Raw genomic sequence first — 6,000 nt, forward strand, 5'->3', positions numbered from 1 at the left:
ACCACCCCCATCTCCTCTAGTCCACCAAACCCACCCCAGTCCCCACCCTCCCAGTCCCACCCCTCAGCTCCACCACCACCCCACCAATCCCTAGCTCCACCACCGCACACCACATCCTTTCTAAGTCCACCACCCACCCCATCTCCTCTAGTCCAACACACCACCTATCCACCACCACCTCTCCCTCTAGTCCCACCACCCCACCCTCCCATATCCACCACACACCTGGCTATCTACATACTAGTCACACCACCACCCCCCTCCCCTAGTCCACCACCACCCCATCTCCTCTAGTCCACCCACCACCCACCCCCCAGTCCTACCACCACCCCATCTCCCTAGTCCACCACCAACTCCATCACTAGTCCCCACCTCCTCCTAGCCACCACCAACCACTCCCTAGTCCCACCACCTCCTCTATCCACACCCCACCTCTCCTCAATCCCTCATCCCCTAGTCCACCACCACCCCACCTCCTCTAAGTCCACCACCACCCCACCTCCTCTAGTCCAACCACCACACCTCCTAAGTCCACCACCAACCCACATACCTAGCCCCCATCTCCCTAGTCCACCACCAACCCCATATCCCCTAGATCCACCACCTCCCCTAGCACCATGCATACCATCCTCCCTCTAGTCCACCCACCCATCTCCCTAGCCCACCACCTCCCCTAGTCTACCATCAACCCACTCCCCTAGTCCACCACCACCCATCTCCCCTAGTTCACCACCACCACCCCATCTCCCCTAGTCCCCACCACCCCCCACCTCCCCCCCTTTTTATTTAAGCCTTTTTTCTGTTCCCCTTGGCATTCATTTGTGTTTGTTTGTCAAGATCCCCACGCTGACTTCCATAGCGCTGAATGAGGACAGAGAGCGTTGGCTGGTATATGAAGTTAAAGGAGACAACAGGTTAACCGTGTGTGTGTGTGGGTGTGATGGTGTGTGTGTGTGTGTTGTGTGTGTGTGTGTTGGTGTGTGTGTGTGTGTGTGTGTGTGTGTGTGTTGTGTGTGTGTGTGGTGTGTGGTGTGTTGTGTGTGTGTGTGTGTTGTGTGTGTGTGTGTGTGTGTGTTGTGCGTGTGGTGGACGAGGGTCGGTGTGGGGCTGGTTTGTTCTTGCTCAACTTCCCATATTTTCTCCTTCAGCTTTCCCCAACCTCCCTAATAAGTAGTTGAAGAATGATTCTCTTCTTCTTCTCCATCCCCTCCTCTCAGACTGTTTGGAGGCCAGATGCAGCAGCAGCGCGTAGCAATGACAACGAGGTGGAGGTGTGCGAGGGGAGTTACAGAGTGTTAAAGAGGAGAATAACCGGCAACGAAACGCTGCTGGCCAGAACCTGCAGCTCCCACGGGCGACTCCAGAGGCTCGTCTACAGCATGAGATACACGACTCACCAGACGAAAACCTGTAACGTTACACACTACACACACCATGTATACCATACACATAGTATACGGACACATGTAATAACCACCACCACATAACCGGAGTGTACAAAACATTAAAGGGGATACCTGCTCTTTCCGACATAGACTGACCAGGTGATATCCCCAGGTGAAAGCCTAGATCCCTTATTGATGTCATTGTTAAATCCACTTCAATCAGTATAGATGACGGGGAGGAGACAGTTTAAGGAAGGATTAAACAATCGAGACATGGATTGGTGGTGTGTGTGTGTGTGTGTGTGTGTGTGTGTGTTGTGTGTGTGGTGTGTGTGTGTGGGTGGTGTGTGGTGTGTGTGTGTGTGTTGTGTGTGGTGTGTGTGTGTGTTGTGTGTGTGTGTGGCCATTCAGAGGGTGAATGGGCGAGACAAAATATTTAAGTGCCTTTGAACGGGGTAGGTAGTAGGTGCCAGGCGCACCAGTTGTGTCAGAACTGCAACACTGCTGGGTTTTAACACTCAACGTTCCCGCTGTATCAAAGAATGGTCCACGCACCCAAAGGACATCCAGCCAACTTGACACACGTGGGAAGCCATTGGAGTCGACAACTGGGGCCCAGCAATCCTGTGGAAGCTTACGAATCCTACAAATTAGGTGTTTGAGGGGAAAAGGGGGAGTGGCAACTCAAATGTTAGGAAGGTGGCCTTACATGTTTTGTACACCCAGTGTATTCACACGCTTACAAACCAGCAAACGGTGTACACACATGAGTCTCCACACATGCAAGTCACACACACATTTGTTAAACACAAATTGTAATACTTTTACGAAATGATTAAGCATTCAAAAGGTCATAGATGAATGACCCATCTCGACCAGATCACTGGCCCCACCAGGACAACCTCTGCATCAAAACCAGCACTTCCCCTTATTGGTCGCTAGTGGTACTGTCCATAGTTACTGTTTTACTGAGGGGACGTGTGTGTTTTCGACCAACCACCCAGATGTGTGTGTCCTGTGAAGAACACCCCTGAATGTGTGTGTCCTTGAGAAACACCGTCTGAATGTGTGTGTCCTGTGAGAACACCGTCGATGTGGTGGGTCCTGTGAGAACACCTCTTGATGTGTGTGTCCTGTGAGAACTCTCTGAATGTTGGTGTCCTGTGAGAACACCTCTGATGTGTGTGTCGCTGTGGAGACCTCTGATGTGTGTGTTCCTGTGAGAACACCCCTCTGATGTGTGTGTCCCTGTGCGAAACACCCTCTGATGTGTGTTGGTCCTGTGAAAACCGCTCTGATGTGTGTGTCCTGTTGAGAACACCTCTGATGTGTGTGTCCTGTGAGAACCTCTGAATGTGGGTGGTTGGGGGGGGGGGGTCCCTGTGAGAACACCCTCTGATGTGTGTGTCCCTGTAGAACCGCTCTGATGTGTGTGTCCTTGAGAAACACCCTCTGATGTGTGTGTCCTGTAGAACACCCCTCTGATGTGTGTGTCCTGTGAGAACACCCTCTGAGGTGTGTTCCTGTGAGAAACACCCCTCTGGAGTGTGTGTCCTGTGAGAACCTCTGATGTGTGTGTCCGTGAGAACACCCTCGATGTGGTGTGATGTCACCTAACAAGGAGATGACTGGAGGACCGAGGATCCACAGCATATCGAGCGCCAAAAGTCAACATATTAGACGGATGGTTGTATGTCGATGTCTAAGGACATTTTGTGTGTGTTTCTCTGCACGTGTGTGACCCTAACGAGTTTGGTGTGTGTCAGATTTTATTAACTCTGTTAACCCACCATTATAACAGACAAATCCAGCATGAGCACCTCTTCTCTCTAACTCAAACAGGCAGGGTCAATGTGGTTAACCAGCACCACTTCTCTCTTTAACAATACAGCCAGGCCTTGTTTCAAATTAGCACCCCTCTCTCTAACGCCACAGAGGACACAAATAAGTACCCCCTATTTAAATCAACCCCTCTCTCTCTCCAACCCACTGGGAAGGGAGCCTGTTTTTTGTCTGAATTTGACCATTGTCAGCTTCCTGTTTGGACCGTGAATCCCTTCGGCGTTTGATAAACTGATGGACTATTGCCAACTCACCTCTCTTTCTCTATCTCTCTCTCAGATGGACCTCATGGAACAGCTGAGAAGCAGGATAAAACTATCCGTAAGCTTAAGAAAACAGCTGAAGGTGTTCTCGAAGAAAGATTGGAGAAATGGGAGGTAAAGGAAGGAGAACGCACCTGACCGTCTGTGTAGACGGGTGTCTTGGACCTGATTTGTGTATATCTGAAATGTGGCCGTGTGTGGTGTGTGTGGTGCTGCTGCTGTGTTCTTTGCTGGTGTCGGCTGTCATGTGTCTGTGTGTGTTTGTCCTAGCTGGCCCATGTTGAGACTAATCTCCGGGTCAGATGGTTGAAGAGACCGGTCCGTCGGTGAACATTCCTCGTCGCGAGAAAGACTTCCAGGGAAATGTTGGAGACAAGAAGGAGGATGAGCTGAAAACTGGTTAGAACCTCATAACTGGGTATCGTAACTCCACTCTGACTCTAACCATCTCTCAATCTTGCACTCTCTTTTATATCTCCACGCACTCTCTCCTCTCCTCTCTCTTCCCTCTCTCCTCATCTCTCTCTCTCTCTCTCTCACCACCTCTCTTTCCACTCATCTCTCTCTCTCTCACCACTCTCTCTCTCTCTCTCTCTCTCACTCTCTCTCTCTCCTCTCACCACCTCTCTCTCCTATCTCTCTCTTCATCTCTCTTCTCTCTCTCTTTCTCTCTCTCCTCTCCATCTCTCACTACTCTCTCTCTCTCTCACCACCTTCTCTCTCTCTCTCCACCACCTCTCTCTCTCTCTCTCTCTCTCTCTCTCTTCTCTCTCTCTCTCTCTCTCTCTCTCTCATTCCTCTCTCTCTCCTCTCTCTCTCTCTCTCTCTCTCACATACTCTCTCTCTCTCTCTCTCCTCTCTACATCCACCTCTCTCTCTCTCTCTCTCTCTCACGACACCCTCTCTCTCTCTCTCCTCTCTCAGCCCCTCTCTCTCTCTCTCTCTCTCTCACCACCTCTCCTCTCTCTCTCTCACCACCTCTCTCCTGACCTCTACCTTCTTTCTCTACCTCTCTCTCTCTATCCTCTATGAGTGTTAGAAGAGAGAAGTTTTTCTGTTTATACATAGATAATCCAATAGTCTATTGTAACAGTCAATTATCTGTAACAGAGTTGAAGCCTCGTGGTGTAGCGGTGAATCTGATCCCAGGCCTGCCAGCCTACATCCTCTTCATGTGTCTGAGGCATGCTGACTATGTCAACGATGACCAGAAGGTCAGGACGCTGCTCACATCCACCATCAACAGCATCAAGAAGATACTCAAGGTGCGTAGGGCTCTGGTTTAAAGTAGTGCTCTATATATGGTATAGGAAGGATGTAATTTGGGGCGCACACCCTATGATGTCAGTAAAACTACATTAAGTTGCTCCTATACTTGTGTAGTAACACTGTAATTACACTASTAACTATATTGTAATTTTATCTCTGTCAGAAACGGGGGGATGACTTTGAGACGGTCTCCTTCTGGCTGTCCAACACCTGCCGCTTCCTACACTGTCTCAAACAGTACAGCGGAGATGAGGTGAGACCGGACCCAGCGCACACACGCACACACAAATACTGAAACAAATGCTTACAGACCGAGACACACACACAGACAGTCTGAAACGGTACAGCGGCGGTGAGGTACACCCCAAAACACAGAAACACTTTATTCTTGCGATGCTCCAACTTGTGTGTTTGTATCTGTTTCTCTCTCTTCCTCCTCCTCTCTGTTCCTGCAGTCGTTTATGAAGCACAACACTCCTAAGCAGAATGATCACTGCCTGTCTAACTTTGACCTGGCTGAGTACCGTCAGGTCCTCAGTGACCTGGCCATTCAGATCTACCAGCAGCTCATCAAATGCATGGAGAACATCCTACAGCCCATGATTGGTGAGTCCACCACGCTGTGTGTGTGTGTTTTTATTGAATTGAATGTAACCTTTATTTAACTAGGCAAGCCAGTTAAGAACAAATTCTTATTTACAATGACGGCTAAACCCGGATGACGCTGGGCCAATTGTTCACCGCCCTGTGGGACTCCCAATCACGACCGGATGTGATACAGCCTGGATTCGAATCAGGGAATGTAGTGAAGCCTCTTGCACTGAGATGCAGGGCCTTAGACCGCTGCGCCACTGTGTGGTGTGTGGGTGGGTGAACATCCAACCATAACGTGTACTGGTGTGTGTGTGTGTGTGGTGGAGTGTGTGGTGTGTGTGTGTGTGTGTTGTGTGTGTGTGTGTGTGTGTGTGTGTGTGTGTGTGTGTTTGGTGTGTGTGTGTGTGTGGTGTGTTTGTGTGGTGTGTGTGTGTGTGTGTGTGTCCCAGTCTTCTGTATGTTGAGCATGAGACCATCCAGGGTGTGTCGGGGTTAAGCCGACCGTCTGCGTAAACGGACATCGAGCATCGCTGACGAGGGAACCTACACGCTGGAATCGATCTTACGTCAGCTCAGCGCTTTCCACTCCACCATGTGTCAGCACGGCACCGACCCTGAACTCATCAAACAGGTCCGTGTGTCTGACC

The 6,000-nt window shown here is 50.2% G+C and overlaps 1 long non-coding RNA gene and 1 pseudogene across 1 annotated transcript; one reads left to right on the top strand and one right to left on the bottom strand.

Annotated features, from left to right (window-relative positions):
- LOC112078000 (unconventional myosin-Va-like) overlaps positions 1 to 6,000 on the top strand; it is a 34,948-nt pseudogene that overhangs the window by 23,388 nt on the left and 5,560 nt on the right.
- LOC139026569 (uncharacterized) lies at positions 2,450 to 2,895 on the bottom strand. Its single transcript, XR_011478407.1, has 3 exons — positions 2,835 to 2,895; positions 2,707 to 2,732; positions 2,450 to 2,529 (listed from the first exon to the last, which is right to left on the bottom strand). It is a non-coding gene; the product is annotated as an uncharacterized lncRNA (long non-coding RNA).

The sequence above is a fragment of the Salvelinus sp. IW2-2015 genome, unplaced genomic scaffold (genome assembly GCF_002910315.2).
Source record: "Salvelinus sp. IW2-2015 unplaced genomic scaffold, ASM291031v2 Un_scaffold5135, whole genome shotgun sequence".
NCBI classification, from domain to species: domain Eukaryota; kingdom Metazoa; phylum Chordata; class Actinopteri; order Salmoniformes; family Salmonidae; genus Salvelinus; species Salvelinus sp. IW2-2015.